Source organism: Camellia sinensis, chromosome 4, assembly GCF_055761805.1.
Source record: "Camellia sinensis isolate YWXY chromosome 4, ASM5576180v1, whole genome shotgun sequence".
NCBI classification, from domain to species: Eukaryota; Viridiplantae; Streptophyta; class Magnoliopsida; order Ericales; family Theaceae; genus Camellia; species Camellia sinensis.
Window position 1 is genome coordinate 104,160,719 of NC_138964.1, and position 22,642 is coordinate 104,183,360.

The 22,642-nt window shown below is 36.2% G+C and overlaps 3 long non-coding RNA genes and 1 pseudogene across 3 annotated transcripts; 3 read left to right on the forward strand and 1 right to left on the reverse strand.

The window, feature by feature from the left end:
- Nucleotides 1-373: 373 nt before the first annotated feature.
- On the forward strand, nucleotides 374-1,621 carry LOC145823401 (uncharacterized). Its single transcript, XR_014365685.1, has 3 exons — nucleotides 374-558; nucleotides 699-735; nucleotides 1,318-1,621. It is a non-coding gene; the product is annotated as an uncharacterized LOC145823401 (long non-coding RNA).
- Nucleotides 1,622-4,336: 2,715 nt separating this feature from the next.
- On the forward strand, nucleotides 4,337-6,895 carry LOC145823402 (uncharacterized). Its single transcript, XR_014365686.1, has 3 exons — nucleotides 4,337-5,239; nucleotides 6,418-6,522; nucleotides 6,777-6,895. It is a non-coding gene; the product is annotated as an uncharacterized LOC145823402 (long non-coding RNA).
- Nucleotides 6,896-10,354: 3,459 nt separating this feature from the next.
- LOC145823937 (protein Brevis radix-like 3 pseudogene) lies at nucleotides 10,355-13,989 on the forward strand (annotated as a pseudogene).
- A 747-nt stretch (nucleotides 13,990-14,736) lies between these two features.
- On the reverse strand, nucleotides 14,737-17,696 carry LOC114263274 (uncharacterized). Its single transcript, XR_014365687.1, has 3 exons — nucleotides 17,540-17,696; nucleotides 16,537-16,575; nucleotides 14,737-15,052 (listed from the first exon to the last, which is right to left on the reverse strand). It is a non-coding gene; the product is annotated as an uncharacterized LOC114263274 (long non-coding RNA).
- Nucleotides 17,697-22,642: the final 4,946 nt, after the last annotated feature.

Sequence of the window (22,642 nt, forward strand, 5' to 3'; positions counted from 1 at the left end):
ATAAAATTTCGTCACCAATCTGCATACATAATAAAAAAATTAGGTGACGAAATTATTTTGTCATTATTTATATTTTTTTTGTCACTAAAGATTTTCCCGCTAATTTTTTGGATGGTGCCAAAATTTTCAGACTTTTGGTAAGGAAAAAATTGGTCACCAATAATAAAATTATTAATGACGAATATATTTTTGTCACCAATAATTTTTAATATTTTAATATTATTTAGTGAGAAAATTATTTTTGTGGCTAATAGTTTTATTTTTAGTGAGAAAATAATTTTATCACCAAATAAATGGTTTAGTTGCTAAAGATTTTTAGAGGGAATTGAATATATTGGCGCATAAGATATATTAGTTCTTCTCACACACAGATTCCAAACCTCACCCTACATGACCTCACCTCCCCCTTTCTCTTCTCTCACGCCTCACGCCTCACGCCTCTGTGTCTCTTCTCTCTCACGCCTCACGCTGCCCTTCTCTCTGTTACTGGAGCATCACCGCAAGGGTTAGACGAGCACACCGTAAGGGTTAGCACTACCATCGCTTTGTCTCAGGTAGGTATGTCCTTTATTTCACCCTCTCTCTCTTTCTCTGTGTGTGTGTGTGTGTGTGTGTGTCTGTCTGTCTTCCTTTCTATGTCTCCTTCGATTTGGGGCTAATTATTTTCTTCATTTTGCTCACTATTTGACATTAAACAGGGGAATTTGGGGCTTTATTGGCATCAAACTGGAAAGGGTATGACCCTCTCCTAATTTCTTTTTCTCATGTTTTTTCTATTACTTAAGGGGATCGAAAAGGCATTGGTAGCATTATATAATGGGTTTTATTGGACTAGGATATGATTTTGAATATTGGTATATTAATTTGGGATTTGATTCCACAGTTTCTTTCTCTTCTGATCTTTTGGTGCTACATCAAGTTTTTTTTTGACCTTTGATAATGATCCTTTTGATATGTTTCCTCATTCTCACACATATTGGGTTATCCACTGGTTCATTGGTCAAAATTTTGGTCAAATACTGTGACAATTTGTTGAATTGATTAAGTTAATTTTTCTTTTTAGTTAATGAAATCTTAGTTTCAAATTCACACCAATTCAGGGTATCCGAATTCAAGGCTTGAGGGTTTTGATTAAGAATTGGATTAAAGGTTCGAACCAGGTTCTAAAATTGGAGCTAAAGCTCATTTACTGTGTCAACTTTTCCCCTTCCTCTTGTACTTTACCAAGAAGGGGAAAAAATTTAGAAAGAAGAGAGAATTGTTTTGTACTATGCCTTGTTACTCATGCCTTGTGTTTGTCTTTGTTTATATGTTTAGAAGAGAGAATTATTTCAAGATTTGGATCCACTGTTGTCGAACACTTTGGTACTATCACTGCCCTCTTGCAGGTATGCTTTATATTGTTCATAATAATATTTTGTAATCAGTTTTTTGCCCCACAATTGATGTTTGCTGCAGTGTTCTTCATTAATCACTGGCTAATCTGCTTCTCAAAGAACCTACCTTAATTTTCTTTTCCATTCATAATTTATTTTACTAGAAAATGCTGTTTGTCTTAGCTTTTCTTTTGTCTATCAGACATAGGATATGTTCCTTTATAGAGCACAACAAACAAGGTATATGTTCCACTCTGTCTTGTGGCAGCAAATTGACGGTTCGTGCTATTGCAGCGTTGATTATACTGGTGACCTGTGCATTTATTGTTTATATATCTACTGCTGTGCACACGTTTTTGCATTGATCATGCAAATTCTGAGTTCTACTTGTGTGTTACTTGATTATAGGATATGAAAAGAGATTGAAGTAGTATGTGAACTTGGTGGTGTTGATTTGGTGAAAATTGACGGCCTGATTCCTATAAAAAATTTATTTTTTGGGCCTAATTATGATGATTTGGTAAGTATTTACTATTGCAAATTATGCTTATTTGGATATTTTAATTTACAATTGGATGAATTTGCTTATTGAGCTAGCAGAATTATGTTGAAACATTTCTAACTTGGATGCACTATATGCACATTGTCATGTATTTTTTTTAGTTGTGGAAATTATTAAATCATATTTTGTTTATAATCAATCATTGAATCTTGAAAGGAAAACAAAATCCTACAGAACAGGATATTGTTTTGTTAGAGAATGCACCGAAGTAATGGAAAAGAAACATTGACTTGACTTCAAACTGCTCTTTTCATAGATGACAACACACCACACAATGACAGGAGAATCCATGCCGATGCCCCCACAATATCTTGGCCCTCTTGGTTTCTCTTTGTAGCAAATAGGCAAGTTGACACTCTATTTTGTTGAAAAAAAATTGCTCGGAAAAAGTTACTTTTAACTATGAAGATAATTTATTTTAGCAATCCCCTCAAACCTAATTAAAGAGACATACTAATTTTTTTCTTCAAGGTGCAAGGAAATTTACTCGTATAAATGAATGAAGTAATGTTGTTAATTATGGCTGCATTTTTTGTAGGCTTCTTCAGAGATTATGGAGTAAATGGTTCTTGGGCGATTGAAAACTTATGGAGTTGGGTTGGTTTTGTTGCGTGTTAGGGTGATATTTCTTTGATAACCAGCATCTCTAATTTGTGCTTTTCGACTTTGCTTGGATTGCTTTTCAATAGAATGCTATTTGCGTACATATTGACTGCCTTAATCTTGTTTTGCTGATGGGAGGAAAGAAAAAGTGAGCTTTGTTGATATCATCCCTTTCTTCATATTGCATTTTAGACTCCATTGACAACTTGATTTTGTGTAAAATATTTTTTGCGCCTAAAGAAGCTGTTAAGCTTTCCCGTCTCTCAAGAAGTTTTTGATTTTATCTTTGCAGCCTTATTCTAGTTTAATCGTGTTTATGATTAATTGTATGCTACTTTATTAAAACTGGAGTTCTTTTATTTCTATATATATTATGAATAGAATGGGATTTTTTATTTTTATTTTTATGATGCTATCTTTAGAAACACCTAACCCTTGTGGGGGCATATAATCTGTTAGTACACTTCTCCATATCTAATTTTCTTGCAGCTCACATCTCTCTTATCCCTTTTACAATCATGTTGACATCAATTAAGAACATATCTATTTAGCTATACAGAGAAAAGATAGAAACACGGGATCACATAAACATAATGTGCGCAACATCAAACTAGTTAGATCTTTTCCTCAAGAAATGTGTCTGTTTTTATAGAATGAATGTCTTTGGAGAGATTTGAAAGGGCGGTACAATCTCAACCAAATTCATAGACAGACATATCTGACATCATCTGTCTTGTTGTCCCGAAATATTCATAGCAATTAGATCACGTCTTCAGGTCATCAAATGATCAAACGGTTAGGATTGCTTTGAGGCAGAACAACAAAGGGGTTCTTCGTCTATCAAAGGAGGGCAATGATGTATTTGTCTATCAATATGTAGGAAACAACAGAAAGAACCACATGAAGAAGATACATCAAGTTGTGGTTGTGCACTAGGTCAAACTTGTTGGATCCTTCTTCAACAATGGTCTCCAATTTAGGAACATTGGATGAAGGTTTTTGGGGAGAGAAGAGAGGAGATGGAAACTCAGGAATGACTGTATTTAATAATGGGCAGCCTTCTTGTGTTGAGTTGGGTGAAGTAGTGAAGGTTAGGGTGGTTTTATGGGCTAACTCATTTTTGGGTGAAGTAGTGAAGGTTAGGGTGGCTGTGTGATCTCATTAAAGTGAGAATGGCTATTTGGTATCCTTGTGTGTGATACAGATCAGCCACAGCAGCCAGCTGCAGCCAAGGCCACGGCAGTCAAGGCAGTGAAAACTAGACAGCTGCAGCCAAGGCTACAGTGATAAGGCAAAGCAGTTAAGGCCACAATCCAGCAACCAAGGCCACACCTCAGCAGCTAGCAGCCATAGCTAAGGCTGCAGCTCAGAACAGACAGAGCTGCTAATGCTACAGTAGCTGCAGCATCAGCTACAACCCTCTCTCATCAGCTGAAGTCTCTCTCTCATTTCAAGAACATGTGAATTGCAAAGCAAGTTGCAAATTAGTTGTTAGTTTGTTAAAGGTTAACTATATTGTTTAGTTAGACAGTTATAGTCAAGTTAGGTAATTATGGTTATGGTTCAATTTAGCATGTAGATTACTTGTCAATTTAGCATGTAGATTACTTGTCAATTTAGCATGTAAATACAAAAAAGGTCTATGGTGACAAAAACGCGTGACGAAAAAATAGATGATGACCCCCTGCCCTTTCCGATGACCCCCTGACGAAAAAATTTAGCATGTAGATTACTTGTCAATTTAGCCTTACTGTATTTACATGCTAACAAAATTGACAAGTAATCTACATGCTAAATTGACAAGTAATTATGGGCTAACAAAATTGCAGTAAGGCCAAGTCCAATGCTTTGTAAGATAGATGATGACCCCCTGCCCTTCTCTTTCACCCTCCTCCCCCACACAATGTAAACTCGCCAAGTTGTTTTTTTTGGTTTTGGGGATGGGCTTCACGAAATTGCATTGGTTAAAATTTGGTTTCGGTAATGGAGAAATGTTTTAAACATTGCGTAGCTATTAATGGATTTGTATTATTCTAGTGATTTTAAAATATTAAGGGTGAATATTGTGGAAAAAAACTGAAGGACATTTTTTTTTTTTGGTGAAGGATGGTATTTGCTTTGATGTCTCATATTTCATTTATTAGTGGAAGTTGTTTACTTTCCCTAGTGCTTCCACGCATTAATAGATATTTGATCAATAACAATTAGAGAGTGTTTGATTGTACGATTCGAGTTCATTAAATTGTATACTGCTGGTATATTCTATAAGTCATAATGGTCCATTCCATTTATTGCTTGCTGTATCCCCTGCAAGTTAGTGGGTTTGATGGTGTGGTTAATAATATATTCCCCACCCACCTCCAAAAAAGGAAAAAAATATGTTTAGACTGGGCAGTATCATTTGTTAATCTTATTATTGTATTCACTTTCACATCTAATCAATGTCCATTTCCCTTCTTAGTACCATCTAGATGCTAATGCAGCTTCTTTGCAGTTATATTGAATTTTTTGATGCAATGCCAGTCCCTATGGCAATAGCACTCTCTAGCCAGCCTCTTCTTGGTTAGCCAGTGATGGTTAAACCATCAGAAGCTGAAAAAAATCTGGTTCAGTCTACTACAGCCACAGCTGGGGCTGTAGGTGGGCTCATAGGCCCCTATTTGGAGGGAGCTAGAAGAGTATGTTCCTTTCTATTGAGGTAAGAAACATCTTCTATTCCTTTCTTATGCTTTTTCTTATACATGGCTGTGTTGCTGCAACATTGTGTCCTTGCTGCCCAGGTGAAGAAACCACACTGGTTGTCTTACCCATGTGCTGCCACTGTCCATGTGACATGACCATAAAGAAAGGATTGGTTTTCCCTCAGCTGATGATTTTTCTTTAGTTTTTCATGTATGAATGTCTTAGTTGATTGGTTTACTTTTTGGGTTAAAAATTTTGCCCTAAATCTGGATGCTTTTAACATAATGCATCTGACCTTTCTCAATGATAAAAGTGTTTTTTTTTTTTTTCTTTTCTTCTTCTTCTTCTTCTTCTTCTTCTTCTTCTTCTTCTTCTTCTTCTTTTTTTTTTAATCTTTTCTGAATCCCAGATTAGGAACAAAAAGCGGCCTTGGAAATTGGTTTGGTCGGAGATAGAGTAGGAAAATGCCTGAACTCGTGCATAAGTTCCGAGTTCCATATTTTCCCCCTCTGTGCATAATGATGAATTCGAACACAATTTCATGATGGGGTAACTATTTATGCTATGGAGATTCACAAGTACATAAAAGAAAATTATCTTATTTTGAAGTAAAATATGGCTTGATTCCATTAGTTCTAAAATTTCATGTTTATGTGCATTGGCAGAACATATTTTGCAAGGCTCTTGGAAATTTGATGTTGTTAGTTAGAATATATATTCCAATAATGTTGTCATACATTACAACACAAGTTCATCATAGAACTTTGGCAACATCACTCTCCTCAAAACAATTTTTGCATCCCAGGGATTGAGTGTTAAAGACCTTGTTGTTCTTTTAGTTGAAGTAATTTGTCTACTTGGATGATTGTTAACTTGTTGTGCTTGCTGGTATGGCTCATTTGAGAGTTGTGTTGTTGTGTGTTTGGGAGACTTACCACTCACTTACGATGGTTGTTTTATGCTTCAAATGGTTTCATATATTTTTTTTACTAACTTGGTAATACAAAGGCAAAGCAGTGAAACATTTCAGATATTGAAATTGAACTTTTATTAGACTTTATGCAACTAGGATTAGATTGAGAAGATTTGTCAGTGAGAGTCCTAACTGTTGATTGGCTTTGATTTTGCTGTTTCTGCAATATTAACCTGATGCTTCTCTTTTCTCTTTTTTTCTTTTTTGGCCCTTGCAAATAGCGTGAAGATGTAGCTTATAATTCTGACTACGGAACCCCCATCCACACTCATTGATCTTCTTCCTTTCTCCAGTGGTGATGATAACTCAGCTTTAGCACCTGAGCGGTAAGCTATTACACATTAATGGGACGCACCTTGGGAGGGACCAATATAAGTTGTATGAACTTACGACACATTAATGGAATGCACCATTTGTGAATTAGCCTTAAAATTAATTTTTTGTTCTCATAATCTCAAAAAAAGTCTGTTACATGGATAAATTGTATAATTGATCTAATTGTAAATTGATGAGTTACTAATGTTTTTAATCTTTTGTATAATTGATTAATTACTAAAACTTTTAATTTATTTTTTTGCAGATTGGATTAGAGTGGCATTTTTGACGTGCAACAATGATGTAATTTGCTTGAATGTTCATTTTTGTTTGATAAGGATATACATACTTTTTGGAGTTGCACTAGTTATTGTTGGATTTTTGGTGAAATTGAACAAGTTATAACTTTTGGATATTTTGTGGATATTTCACTATTTTATTGTATTAGGATGAAATTATTTGTAATGATGAATAGATATCTTCATTTTGTTAATTCGTAAATGTGTTGATAACAGGTTAGGTTAAGTTGTGATGGAATTGTTATATTCAACAGGTTTCAACATGAACAGGGTCATATTTGTTGAACAAAAATTTAGATTTTGATAAAATAGGTATATAATGTGGAAAAAAATATTATGGAATTATTGACAAAATTTTTCATCCCTAAAGAAGGTTTTTTTTTGTCTCTTATTTAGCTTAGGTGGATGATTAATTTTGTCATGAATTCTTTATTTCGTCGCTAAATGAATTTGTCGTGACAAAAAATATTGTCACATTTTGTCACTATAACCCTCAATGTGTGACGAATTTTTTTTGACATTATTTCATTATTTTTAATGACGAATTTATTTTTGTCTCTATTGGTAGCTTCTTTGACAAAAAATTTTCGTCTTCGTTTATATTAAACGTGACAAAATTATTTTGTCACCATTTCTTATTTTTATGACAAAATACTTGTCTCTAATTTCTCTTTAAATGACAAAATATTTTGTCGCTAATTACTTCCAAGTATGTTCCCAACAGAATGTATTGGAGACAAAAAAATTCGTCACAAATTTATCATTTTTAATGATGAATTTGTTTTTGTCTCTATTGGTAGTTCTTTGACAAATTTTTTTTTTGTCTTCGTTTATATTAAACGTGACAAAATTATTTCATCTCTATTTCTTATATTTATGACAAAATACTTTTGTCTCTAATTTATTCCTTTAATGACAAAATATTTTGTCGCTAATTACTTACAAGTATGTTCCCAACAGAGTGTATTGGAGACAAAAAAATTCGTCACAAATTTTTCATTTTTAATGATGAATTTGTTTTTGTCTCTATTGGTAGCTTCTTTGACAAAAAATTTTCGTTTTCATTTATATTAAACATGACATAATTATTTCGTCTCTATTTCTTATATTTATGACGAAATACTTTTGTCTCTAATTTCTCCTTTAATGACAAAATATTTTGTCGCTAATTACTTACAAGTATGTTCCCAACAAAGTGTATTGGAGACAAAAAAATTCGTCATAAATTTATCATTTTCAATGACGAATTTTTTTTTTCGTCTCTAAGACCCTTTAGCGACGACCCTTTGGCGACAAAACGGGTGACGAAAAATGTTCGTCGTAATTACTTTGGGTGACGAAATATATACATTTTGGGACAAATTTGTTTCGTCTTTAAATCCCAAATTTGTTGTAGTGGAGGTGACTTCTTCGAGGAAGAGGAAAACCCCGAAGAGGAGATTAACCACTCAGCGAACCCTTCTTCTTAGCCATACCTAACCAATAATCCCCAATCATCCCAAAAGGTCAGGGGTAGTCCAAGAGGACGCCCTGCTGCAGATATTCCCGAGTCTCATGGACCCCCCGGGGTCATGCCACCTCAACCCGGGTATAGGCTAAATCAACCGATAAGTGAATTCATCTTCACCCGCTGTCCTTGGGATCCCGGCCCTTTGTTCTGGCTCTAACCTCACTTATAATTCTGGTAGGTTGATCCCAGAAAGTTCCAAATCCGCAAATGTTTTGGGACTCACCAATGGAGCGGCTTCTAGATTGCGATCGAATCTGTTCGAAGCCCGAATGCCTCGGATCTCTAGACTTGCTCAATAATACCCTTTCGAGTCCGGCCCAACTAAGTCTCTAAGTTCATTGATCCAAACTTTTTTGAGGCTTAGAGCGATTTGGACCGTTGATGGTGATAAATTTGGGCCAACCAATCTTGGACTTTCTGATTGAGCCTAATTAATTTTAATGGGCCCGACTTGACCCCTTCTACAGAGAGTATGCTTGAAGTCTTGATTTGCATTTCAAAGTCCATGATCACGAGCATAAAACAAAGAATGACAAGAATCATTCTCTCTTAAACAATATATTAGAATATTAATTCTGATAAATATGTCCATGTTTGTATTGCATTTTAATGCTCTATCTCCATATATATAAACATCCAAAATAGGTGATTTTCAATCAATATGATGCTATTGTATACATGATTGCATCTCTATTTTCTTTTTCTAGAAATCAGGTCTACACTTTTCTTTGTGAGAGCATCTCTTTGGCAATTCAACAAGGTTGCTCATCCAAATCCACCCGACAATAACCAAACAAAATCATTAACAATAACCGTTGAAAGCTTTCCGAGTTGCAAATGTTATGAAACCAACTTTCCTTATGCGGCGATCACAAGATTACAAACTCAAGACCTGTCATGACTACTCTACTCAGCAACACTAAGCGTCACCTCAACGAGTCAACGAGAGAGAGAACTGGTGCGGTGGCACTGGAAACTCAACCAAGCGCCCCGGAGTTTGCTCCGTTGAACTTTCCGATGCGGGCTGTGGAGCAAAGAATGGCAGGGCAGTCAGATGTTGAAGCCAATCAATATACACTGAAGTCATGTGTGGAAACCATGACTGCGGTTACAAATTTGTCGAACCGGCTGCAGAGTAGAACAAATGAGGTGCAGCATTTGAACGGCCAACTGGCTCTGCTCCAACGCATGTATAAGGATGCGCGAGCAGAGATAAGTGTGTTGAAAGCAGAAAATAAGGAGCTAAAGCGGAAGGCCACCGTGATGTTCCGATTTGGAGGGCCGCCATATGCTGCAGTGGAGGAGCAGGGAGGAGGCAACTTGCTTGGTGGTCTAGGAAGCACGGAGGCAACACCGTCAAGGGCCGCCCAGGATGGAGGCAAGAAGAAAAGACCGGCGGCAGAGTAGAAAAATCCCGCCTGTGGATGTGTGTTGTTGAATGTTGGTTTTTTTTTTTTTTTTTTGTGGTGTAAAATGGTGATCGGGGTGAGCCCCGACATGAATAAAATAAGGTCGTCTTCTTCCTCTGGGTTGTTGTTTTTTTTTATGTTTTGTTTTGTTTTGTTTTGTTTTTCTTTTTTTCTTTTTTTTTTGTATTTTTTTTTATTTATGTATTGTTTGTTTTTTTTTTTTTTTTGTGTTTGGTTTGGTGGAAAAGGAAATAAAAGAAAGAGTGGAAATATCAGAAGGCGTGGGAATCGGAGAGCGAATAAATGGGATATAAAAAAATAAAAAAAATAAAAAAAAATAGACAAAAAGGTAGTGAATTGAAATAGTAAATAATAAAATAAGAAGAGAAAGTGTACTGTCGGTGTTGGTTTTGTAGAAGAATAATAAGAATAAGAAGAGAAAGTGAGGTGTGCTTGAGTGTTTTGGGTGCAAAGAATAAGAAGAAGAATAATAAAAAAAGGTAGGAATGGGGGAATAAAATAAAAGAAAAGGATGATGGGGGCAAACTTTCGGTGGATTGGTAAAAGATGGAGGAAAACAAAGATAAAAAAAAGGAAAAGAAAGGGGAGTGGGGGACAGGAGGGCATGGATGATGTTGGGGTAATATAATAATAGTAATAAAAAAATAAAAGGTTAAACCATCAAGGAGTGAAACAGGAAGAGAAGGTAGAGAGAGAAACATTGATCAGCAATGGGTTCGTTGTCAGCACAGTGCGGTGAAAGCTCCGGGTGCCTATAAGCACTGCAAACCGTGTTCGGGTTCGTCGAATCACAACCAGAAAAGGAACTGTGCTGATGCGGAGGCGGCGTCGGTGTCGGAGAGGATTCAGCGCTCTTACCGAAGAACTGGGAGCTCTAGCCCGACGCCGAGGCTGTGGGGGAAGGAAATGGAGACGAGGCTGAAGGGGCTTGCGAGCGGCGAAGCCACGCCGGCTTCTGGTAGTGGCCGAACCGAGTCGGTAGTGTTCATGGAGGAAGATGAACCTAAGGAATGGGTTGCGCAGGTGGAGCCTGGTGTTCGTATCACTGTTGTTTCTCTACCGCAGGGTGGGAATGATCTGAAGCGGATTCGATTCAGTCGTGAGGAAACAAAGAAAGAAGATGTTCTGGTATGTGTTGAAAAAAAAAACTCCAGCGGGCAGCGAAGGCAAGGTTGCCGGCCGGCTGCCCGCCGGAAAAAAAGGATATAGACCTAAATCTTATGGCTCTGATACCATGTAAAATAATGATGTATTATTGATTGATGTAGATTGATGTGATGTATTACAAATCAGAGTGGCATTATATAGGAGAGGGTTTGGGTAGTAGGTGAGGAGTAGGTGAGGGTAAATTGGTGGTAGGTGGAGTGTAGTAGGTGAGTGTGAATGGTAAATTCTAACATAGCCTATCAACTTAGCGTGTTGATGCTTGTCCACCTTCCTCGGCCATTATGGAAGCATGAAATTTGCCTTGATGGTTGTTCGGCATACCCATGCATGGTTGTTTACATTACCTGGCAATCGTGTCATGACTAAGCAACCTTTGGACCTTCCATCTACAGTCCGATTGTCACAGCAAGAGTCGTTCTGCAATATCGTCCTCTCGACAAAACTAAAGTGTGGTCGGAGTGACCGTTTGATCAAAAATTTCCAATAGTCCTATTACCTACATCAAACCGGCTCGGTAGCATCATTTACAAAGAGAATCGCACTTCCAGTAGCAAGCTGCCATGGTGGTCCATGAAAGGCACCAATACAAGATGAAAGCGGAACAAGTTTAACCTGGCATCATAAGTCAAAGAGGAACAAATACACGGACAAGCTCTTATTATCAAAATCATGCCAAACCACACAAGCAATTACAGACCAAGTACAACAAAGCATTCTCGCCTCAACGTTGCACCTTCTCAGCAAGAAAGCCTTAGTCAACGAGTCATGCTGATCAAAGCAACCCATGCAAGGATTACCCCATCTCGCAGCTTAGAGTCATGCGCCCAAAACTAGGAAATTTATGCTGCGAAACATGTAACAATACTTGGGCTAAGTATCAGTTCTTTACTCTGTTTAGAGTGAAAGTTGCTCGGTAATGACCATGCATAAAATTCCACTGAATAGATGAGTCCTGTTGTCGAATAGATGAGTCTTGCATGTTTCCGCCAGCAATGACCATCTCGATGACCCAATGTTCGGTGGATCATTTCGATGAGTCCTGCTGGCTACCAAGAAGTGCATCCATCCACCAAGAAGATTCCTAACTTGAAGTCACAAATTGAGACCGCAATTGAAGCATGACTTGTAAGAGTTTGGCTCCATCGTCGACAAACTGCTAGTTTGCATACCAACTAAGTTCCAAATGTCCCTCACCAAGTGCGTGATCAGCAAGTTCTATGCCCAAAGAATGACTTACATAGCAATGATGGCTCGATTCCGAGCCTTAATTCATATAACTAAAGTACCGACTATGAAGCCATATGATTTTTCTCTCAAGCCTCTCACATAGCGCCTTGACAGCAATATCTCGGCTCCATCTCGGCAATGATAAGCAATCTGAGACCCCACACACTCAAGCCACTCAAGCAGCCAAACAAGCTACTGTTTCAGCACAGAAGGCTTCAGCTTATCAGTGCATTCTAGAGTATTCTTGAGGTAGTTAGTTTGTTAGGAAGGTAGTTAGTTTGTTAGGCCTTAACCACAAGTAGTTAATTGTTGGTTAGGTAGTTGTGGTCATTATCTCTTGTTCTATATACATAGACCATCTCTGTATTTTGTGTGTAAGTGAATAATATCAAGAACTCCATTTCTCTTTAGGCAATACTATCTTGTTCTCAGATTTGGTAACGTCGTTACAAAGAAAATATTTGCATGATAGGATATATGCCGAGCAAGCTTTAATTCTAGCTGTGCAATTCCTCAAATGCCCATTGCATATAGCATCACTATACAACTTAGCAACTCATTAGCCCTCAGTTGGATAGCTCGGTGTCAAGACCATGAATAAACCAAGATTCTGACACCACTGGAACAATAGTGACGACTGGATGAACGGGCAATAAACCACCAACCTTCAAGTTTCCCAATAGTGAGCTACAAGTTTGGCTTGCTCATCAACATAGAACTGGCATCTCGGCTTTAAATTTGTCAAGATTTTGAAGATGCCAAAATTAGGATCTAAATTTATCAATGGATTCGTGTCGACTAAAGGAATCTAGACCCACCAACCAAAGGAGCTAAAAAATATCTGAAGTTCGCCAATAATTGCAAACCATATCAAATTTTCAGAAATTGAAACTTTTGCAGTTATCAAAATCCAATTTTGAATATACCAGTGTGAAGTGCTCGTTGAGACGAGTTCAACACAAAAAATCACATCAAAATCAGAGCTATAACGAAGCCATACGGGCTAGTCAAAATTTTCCCACAAAATCAATTGTTTTGCCGGAGAAGACGAACTAGACAACCATGGAAGAAATCATCCTGTGCTTTGCGGTTGAGTTGCAATTGGTTGATTTGAAACATTCGATCTATTTTGGCAAAAATTTAAGCCATTCAGAGTTCAATCACAATGATCCAATAGTCGTTTCCAACTATTTGGCTTATTCCGAGCACATCCGTGTGGTCAGAATTTGCAAATTCAATTTAAAAAAATCACAGGTTTTATTTGAAGACCAGCAACAAAAATTTGAGTACAAAATGAGAAAAATTGATGTCACCGCACATATCACAAAACATCCTACTTTATCTCGGCTTCAGTTCGATATCACCACAACAAAGAATAGGGGTAAGGAATTCGCTTCAATAATTTGTTATCGGCTTACTCCTCGGCAATTTTAGCCAAAGTCAATTCTAAATTCCTTTCGAATAACAAATATCATTCGAAAGCAATGGTGCAAATATACGTTGTATACAATGCAGGACTAGTTTACTCCGACTTGGCACAACCATAACTCATATTAGCTCAAGGGCAAGAAACCAACTTAACAATTTGCTTCAAAACTCCACTTGGCAATTTCTTACAATAGCGCAATACTATTTTTTAATGCTTTATAGCCAACCGAAGCTGCTAGTGGGTGATAACTTTGTAATTTTCTTTCTATCTTTGCTATGGAAGAACAAGAGATTACCTCAACCCTGGAACTCTACATATTTACGCAAATTCTACCATTGATGTAAGTTTTTCCGCTTTTCACTTTTTTGTGATTAACAAGTCTACATCATTTGGTACAGGCAATCAATGGCACATGATGTATTATTCAAAATCCTTGCAATGTCTGAAATTGATCGTTGCTTAAAATCAACCAAAGCCTCTGAATAAGGAGCAATCTTTATGCTTGGCATGGAGCGTCATTAACAAAAGCCTCCGAATATGGAGCAATCTCCATGCTTGGCACGGAGTGCCATCAGCGAAAGTCTTCCAATTTGAAGCAAAGCCCTAATTTCCTAGACATACATACATTTATGCATACTTGCATTCATATAATCATTCATTCATTTATCAACTAGGTATTCTCTATCAAGGATACTATTTTCATCAAAGATCTAACATCTATTTGTGCCACTAACTTGGTAATAAAAACTCTAATTTCTTCTATCAAAAAAAATGAAAGTTTTAGGGCCATTGGGTTGCCCAAAAATAAATACCAAAACATCCCAACTTATTCAGATGAACCCAAACAAGTCCTAACAATGGGCCCAACCCAAGCAAGGAAGCCCATCAAGCCACTTCTATAAAAGGAAAAACATCCCATAGAAAAGAAGGGGGCCTCATTTTTGTAACTTTCACACACAAACACTTTACAAACTCTTCTTCTATTATCTTTGGTTCAAGGATTCTAACTTTATCAGTGGAGTGTCCCTAGCTAGTGACCGCAGTTGGGTGGTGTCACGCCCCAAACCCGCCCCTAAAAGTTTGGGCATGACCTATTCGGAAAGGGACATGTAACCTGGTAACATAACATACGGGGCCTTATCGGAAGCACGAAAAAATGGAAATAATGAAACAAATAAACTCCATTGAGCTACTTCTACATGCCAGGATCTCATTCATCACATGCATTATAGTGGATAGATAAAGTTCCAACTATAACCCGGAGCATATACATACACATTTACAATGCCAGCCCCATGATTGGGCGTATACAAAAAAAATGAACATGAAAGTATATACAACAACCTTAGAGGGACACCCATAAGCAAGTCAACATCTTAACAACTTGACAAAATAAATGGCTTATACAGTGCCTGGACATACGAAGGTTGACAAAAGAAAACGGACGTCTTGGCTAGGACTGACCACCTGGTTGCTGACCTACAGAAACAGACATAATAGAGAGTGAGCCGGGCTCAGTGAATAGTAATACATAAATAAAATGATGCTTAACTTGAAACATAATACATGTCAATGTAATAGTCTGATTCTGTGCTAAGTACATAACGGCCTTAGGCCCAATCTTGCAACATAAACTTGATGGCTACAAGCCCTTGAAATGTGGTGGCACGAGGCCCTTGAAACGTTGGCATAAAGCCCTTGAAACTTGTTTGACCTTGTAGTATATTCAAACTTGTAACATATACTTGAAACATACCTGAGCATACTTGAACATCATTCATTAATTCAAACGGAACATATTATAACTAGAGTGTTTCTTGTTGTATTCTGTCATTTTCGTACGCTTAACAATAAGAGACTAATTCACATTCTCATGAGAGTCACATAATAATGCTAAACTTTGCACTTATATCGTAGATTCTGAATAACTTCCAATTCATAAGCAACATAGCAAAATAACTTCAAATTCATAAGGATACACATGGCTACTCTTATATTTACTCAGAATCTATTCTTCAAGAATGAACATAAATTCTTTTGGGTAAATGACTTAATTCACGTGTTCTATTAATCAATAGTATACACCGTTGTTTAATCGTTCTTATATGTTAACATAGTTGCCTTGCCTTGTAATTAATAGAGTCCTAATGGTAACCGTTACATCATTCCCACGAGTTGACATAATTAACGTAAAGTTAATAGGACAAAGTAAGCACATTTTCATTAGATTACAGATGACTTTATCGGTTTCACAATTCCACCGTTCGGCCCTTGGCCTGAGGGGTTCACACATTCACGATAGCCTTTAGGTTTCATAGATTCACAACTCATCACATCGGCCTTCGGCCCTTTGGATTCACAAGTTCACAAGTTTGGCCCTTGGCCTCATAGCTTCATAATTTCACAAATGGCCCCTGGCCACATAGGTTCATAGTTCACAAATGGCCCCTGACCACATAAATTCACAAGTCGGCCCTTGGCCTCATAAATTCACAAGTTCACAAGTTTGGCCCTTGGCCTCATAGCTTCATAATTTCACAAATGGCCCCTGGCCACATAGGTTCATAGTTCACAAATGGCCCCTGGCCACATAAATTCACATATACATAAATTAGCTTTTGGGTTTCATAGGTTCACAATTCGGCTCTTGGCTTCATAGTTTCACAATTCACAACTCGGAAATTCATACTTCACAAATGGCCCTCGGCCACATCGTTTCATATTTCACAAGTTGGTGATCCATACTTCACAAATTCGAGATGCATATTTCACAAATCCTTTTTGATGTTTCCATAATTTCACAATGTTCCTCATATAGCATACACCTTTGGTGTTTCCATAATTTCACAATATTTACGTAGCATACATAACATACATGTCAACATAATTCTTATGACGAAGATCATAACGTCGATAACAATAATCATTAATGGTTAAAGATACATCGAAGTACTACTCCTCACAGTGCTACAACGGAGTGCTTGGCCCTCCTGAAGTATGCCCTGTACACATATATAACTTAGTCATTAGTTCTCTTTCCTTCCTTTATTATTCTTCACAAGCCTACCATTATCCATCCATTATACCACAATTTCCTCCATCTCAATATATCTATATATAGAATAGAAGATTACCATTCTTACAAACACAATATGGAATTTTTAATCAATCACTTCGATTTCAAGATAGGAAGGAATTGTATGGACATCTTCCATATTTTTCCAAAAATAAATCATTCTCTTGATTTTAATAACTAAGCAAGCCCACAAGTATTTAGCAAAATAATTTGGGATTAACCCATTTTGGAAAACTCTATATTTTAGGTCACAAAAATCAAAGTCAACATAGTCAATACCATCTCACATAATCACTACAATTCAACATAAGCAACATGATTCAACTCAACATCATTAAATATAATTCAACATAATTCAAGAGAAATTCTTAAATTCCATTTCAACATTCCAAAACCAAGTTCATATCATTCATACCATTAATAGATTATTTCCCCAATTTTCCCTTCACATGCTAGCATGAATTCCAATATTCATAACAAAGTTCATTCGCAAATTTTAAACATAATTTTCAAACATTTCCAAATTCTAATTAAACTTGAACACATATAATTCAATACCTCAATTTCATTATGCTACTTTCAATTTGGGCCAAATCATCGGGTATCATCATTACTCAACCTAGGGTTTCAAGAAAAATGAGCATTTTTAACAAAAATTCACACTCCTTAAATTACCACTTTTAATTCCAATTTTCCCAATGATTCTACATCTAGGATTCACAATTCATCATTTTAACCCACCAATTTAACTCCCAACATCTTCAAACCATAAAACCCCAAATCTCATACTATACACTACAAGCTCTAAACATGGAAATTTTGTATTTAGATAATAAAATGTCACAAATCTATCTATGGATATAAGTATTGAAGAGTATTCAAACCATTACCTCAATAATCAAGCAAAGAAGTGAGCTTGAGAAGAAGCCTTCACAAATCCAAGTTCTAATCGGGTAAAAACATTGATCCTCCCTTGTTCTCCATCCTTGATGCCAAAAACCATGGTGGATCATGAGCAAAGTAAAGGAATTCAAGGATTTGGGGCTAGGGTTTTGGATATGGAAGAGGAGAGAAGAAGAGAGGAAAAGAAATTGCAAGAAATGGCCCCAAAATCCCGTTTTTAGAGCTGCTGTCCCGCACAGGCCGCACGTGCGGCGCTATTCCCCGCACGTGCGGCTCTGCTTCCAGCACAGATGTGAAAATTTCAAACGGGTATAACTCTCTCATCGGGACTCCGTTCTAGGTCGTTCTTGTGTCCAAATCGAAGCCCCGGAAATAATCTTTCCAATGGTTCTAACCTCACATTCAAATTCAAAGTGAGGAAAAAGAAAAGGACAAATGAATGACGGCTGATCGTAGATTAACTATTCGAATTAAATTCGTTGGTCCAATCTTACTTTACCATCATACCACCACCTCAAACAATAACCCAAAATAAGGTAAGAACATTCCAAATACACTATTAAGAATGTCAAAAATGAGCCCATGCTCGAGCGGAGGGTAAAAAAAAAATTTCAAGCCGATACAATAAAGGTCGCCATAACTCAGCAGATAATTCTTTAATTCCGATAGATATAGTTGAATTAAAACACATTAAACCCTAATTAAATAAGGATGACTTTCTATACGCATTTTGGGGTCATTACAGGTGGCGTCAACCATGTTTATCTTTGCAGATCTATGGGGCAAAACTCATATCTTTGTTGGATCTTTTCAACAATTCATGTGAGAGGATTTTTTGGGTCTCATAATATATATATATATATATATATAGTATTATCATTATATTGACTTGTAGCAGCACGTGCACACCATTAGGTTAATAATGAGTGAGGGTTGATGCACAACTTCTTCTTTAGCAATGTGGGATTAGATTTCAAAGCAAGTCAGTTAGGTGGTTTAGGTAACAAGATCTTGCATTTTGCTTGTTTGCAATTGTCCCACATCCCTCCCTCATCAGTTGCATGAGTACATGCTCACCTACATAACAGAGGACTAAGTTACCTTATCATAATAGCTTGGTTCTAAACTATTTCAAGCCTTAGCAAGCTAAAACGAGCCGAACCAGAGCTTAGCAAGTTTTGAATGAGCCGAGCTCGAGATTGTGAGGTAAAGCTTGACTTGAGCTCGAGCTAAGTTTGAACATAGTGAAGTCAAGCTGAGCCCGAACATAATAAAGCTCGACTCAAGTCGACTCATTTGCAGTTAGAATCGAGGAAGACAACACTATAAATAGATTATCAAATGAAGTAAAATGTACTAGACTCCATCAAATCCAACTTCAATTTTACTCTTCTCTTCCATTTCACTAGGAGTAGCAGTAACTCTACTAGAAATATTATATGCACATTTGGTTATGACCTTTGTGTATTTGGTTATGACCTATAGTGTTATTACTTATGACATTATTTTGGTTATAATCTAAGAGTTGTTTGGTTATATCTTATATGATGTTTGGTTATAATTAGGTTTTTATATATATATATATATATATATTTAAATTATAACTCCCATAGTATTGAGTTCTGCCATTTGTTCATAACTAAAAACAAAAAATATGAGTTATAACCAAACATCACATGAGGTATAACCAAACAACCTTTGGGTCATAATCAAAATAATGTTATAACTAATATTGCAATATGTCATAACTAATAACACAATAGATAATAACAAAAACACAAATGCCGTAACCAAAGATGCATATGATACACACCCCAAGGAGGTGTGTACCGTAGAATTTCCGATATCTCTAATAGTAAGAGTGATGCAATTCAGTGTAATTTGGAGGATACTATGAGCTAGGGGTGGTCACGAATTGGGTTGGGTCGGGTGACATCCCATCCGCCATCCGTCCAAAATTAAGCGAATTGGAAAAAATCAATCCACATCGATCCATCGGTTTGGCGAATGCGGATTAAGCGGGCTGTGCGGGTTAATGGATGGATGCGATCGGTTTTGCAGTTTGGACTTTATAAATTTTGGGCATTTTTTTGAATTATAATTCATAACTTTTACAATCTCCAATAACTAGTAATTTGAAAAAATATGTATTATTTGGTTATAATAGGCCATGGCATCACGCATGCATATTTTTAAGGTATTGTTTTCTATTTTCATAAAAATATATATTTTTTATTATTTTTACTCTATGTTGCTACTTGTTAGCAGTTTTTTTTTTTTTTTGGTTTTTGAACTTCATCTACAGGCAGATCGGGTTCATGCATGTGCGGGATGGTTGATCCACCATCCAAAAAATATCCACAAACTTTGAAATATTTCATCCGTATGCATCCACCGAAAGACACACATTAGCCTAAAATCAATCGGGGTGGGTTAGTTTGGTCGGGTTAGGCGGATCCATAATCACCCTTACTATGAGCAAGAGTAAGATCATAGTATCAGTATGATACTTTCATCCTTCAAAGTTATTTACTATTCAATCAGGGTTATTTACATTAAAAGCCTTTAAGTTAGTGAGAAATATTAATTTGATCACTTAAACTATAAAAGCTTACAAATGAGTCACCTAGACTTTTGGCAATTTGTACATTTAAGGGGTTCATGTGTACGTTTTTATAATTTAAGGGGCAAAGCGATACTTCTCAATAACTTAAGAGTACATTTGTACGTTTTTATAATTTAAGAGATCAAAGTGACATAATTTAGGGAGTCTCCATGTAAATAACCCTTCAATCAATTAATGTAGTTTTTCTTTCAAGCTCCCATTCATTTTTACTTCTCTCTAATTGGGATTTTTTTTTTTTTTGACATCTGTAATTATTATGTCATCTTCATTGAGCTAAAAGAATCTTAAACACTTCGTCTAGAATAATTTTGGCTTGAGAATATTCAGTAAAGATATTCAATTTTTATTAGGGGCACTTATGGGCCGGCCCTATTGAACAAACTTATTTACCTATAAGTCTTGCTCTTTTTTCGCCTATCAATATCCCTAAAATACCCTTTCTTCATCTTCTTCATCTTTATTATCAACACTATTATGACCATTTCCTCCTCTACCAGCAACTGTAACCCTGAATTTTTATTAACCGAATACATTGTCAAATCCCTTTATTAAAGTCCATTTCCAAGATATAGTTGCGGAATCAAAATAAGATAAATAAAACAATTAAAGTTCTCTCTCGCATAATTGCAATGATAGGTTGTTCAATACAAATAATTACAAGACATGCCATTAGGTTTACATTGAGAATTACAAAATAAAATAATTTCAATAAATAGAATATATTTCTTTTACAACGCATTGCCATTTCGCCTACAATTAAAAAAAATCTCAAATCCTTAGTAAAATGATCTCCTTAAGTCTTTGACAATATATCTGACTCTGTACTTGAAAAATTGTCACACCTCCATCCTGCTCCAAAAGGATAGAGAAGTGACCAGCCAGTAATCCTTGATTATCGAAGGCCTACATTGGCAAAACACAAAATAAATTACCCTATAATGGGGCTTTAAGCAGAAGTTTCCTCAACACAACCATTTAGTCCATAGAACAGTACATAACTAACATGAAACGAAACACACACATAGTTTCCATTACTCAACTTTCAATTAATCTACATTATATACATATATCACAAAGTACAAACATTTACACCCATGAGTACAAAAGCCTATTAACTATTACATAGACTTCCACAAGTTGACAAAATTCAAGTCTCGACTCAAAGGCTTCTATGGAAAAAAGACTTCCCAAAATGGCATCTCCTCAAGAGTAAGTTCTACTGTTGCTCCTCATATTGATAACCTACATATATATATATATATAGATAGGGGAAATGAATGAGCCAAAATAATACCAGAGTAAAGTGGTTAATGAATGAAGTCCAATTGCATTCACAAAATATTATGTTTCAAAGTATTTATATCATTTCTCATAATCAAATTCTATATACAAAACATGATACATGGTACATCTAATAGAGCAAAACAAAACAACCATCTTAGGTCGTGAGCAAAACAACCCTATGGGTTGTCAAAACAAAGATCTCCATAAGGCCACGGCACATATACATGTCCCCCAATGGATAGGACTTACTAAAGAATGTCACGAATACATTTAACAAAAGGGGACATCCATTCATTCTAATACAAAACAAGAATTGCATAAAACATTATTCTCACGATATTTTCAAAAGTATACTCTCAAATATAACTTTACAAATATATTTCTCACAATGGTTCTTGAGCTTGGGTTTAGTCTTCAAAATGAACACCTACAAAGCATAACATAACACATATTGAACTCACAGTACCAAAATAAAACAAGTACTCCATCGCTAACCTATTTCTAAGTGTTCTAATCTATACATGAGTTATCTAGTGTATTCTTAGATCAATTTCAAGTCTTTTCTAAGTGTTAATCAAGTTCATTGAGGTCCCAAAAGGTCTAAGGCATCAAAACAATAAAACATGCAAAACAAGGTTGTAATCTTGTCTCAAGGCACGCGCGGGAAATTACAGGGCATGTGCGGTGAACCTTCCGCACGTGCAGTAATTCCTAGGGCACATGCAATTTTTGCAGAATGCTTTTGGGGTTGGTGTGGGTTGGCCGCACGTGCATGAAACCTGGGGCACGTGTGGGAAAGCCAGGGTTGGACGGGTTGAAGCTATTCCTTATGTTCTAACTTAATTTAAACTTAATTATTCAACTCAAAACTTCAAATTATAATCATAGATGTTCCAAACCATGTTTAGATTATGGAAAACTCTTAGAAAGCATTTGTATATAAGAAACTAAGATCAAAACTAACTAATATTCAATTTTCAATTTTCAAAACCAAATCATAATCTTGATTCCTAACTTGCTCTAATTTAGATTTTTTTTATTATTATTATCAATTTTCTTCATATTGAACCCAAATTCAAACTTGTAAACTTTAAAACATGACATAAAGTCCATAGAAAAATATTTGTTTACCAAGACTTCAAAGATTAAATCATTCAAAGCATGATTTTCATGAATTTTT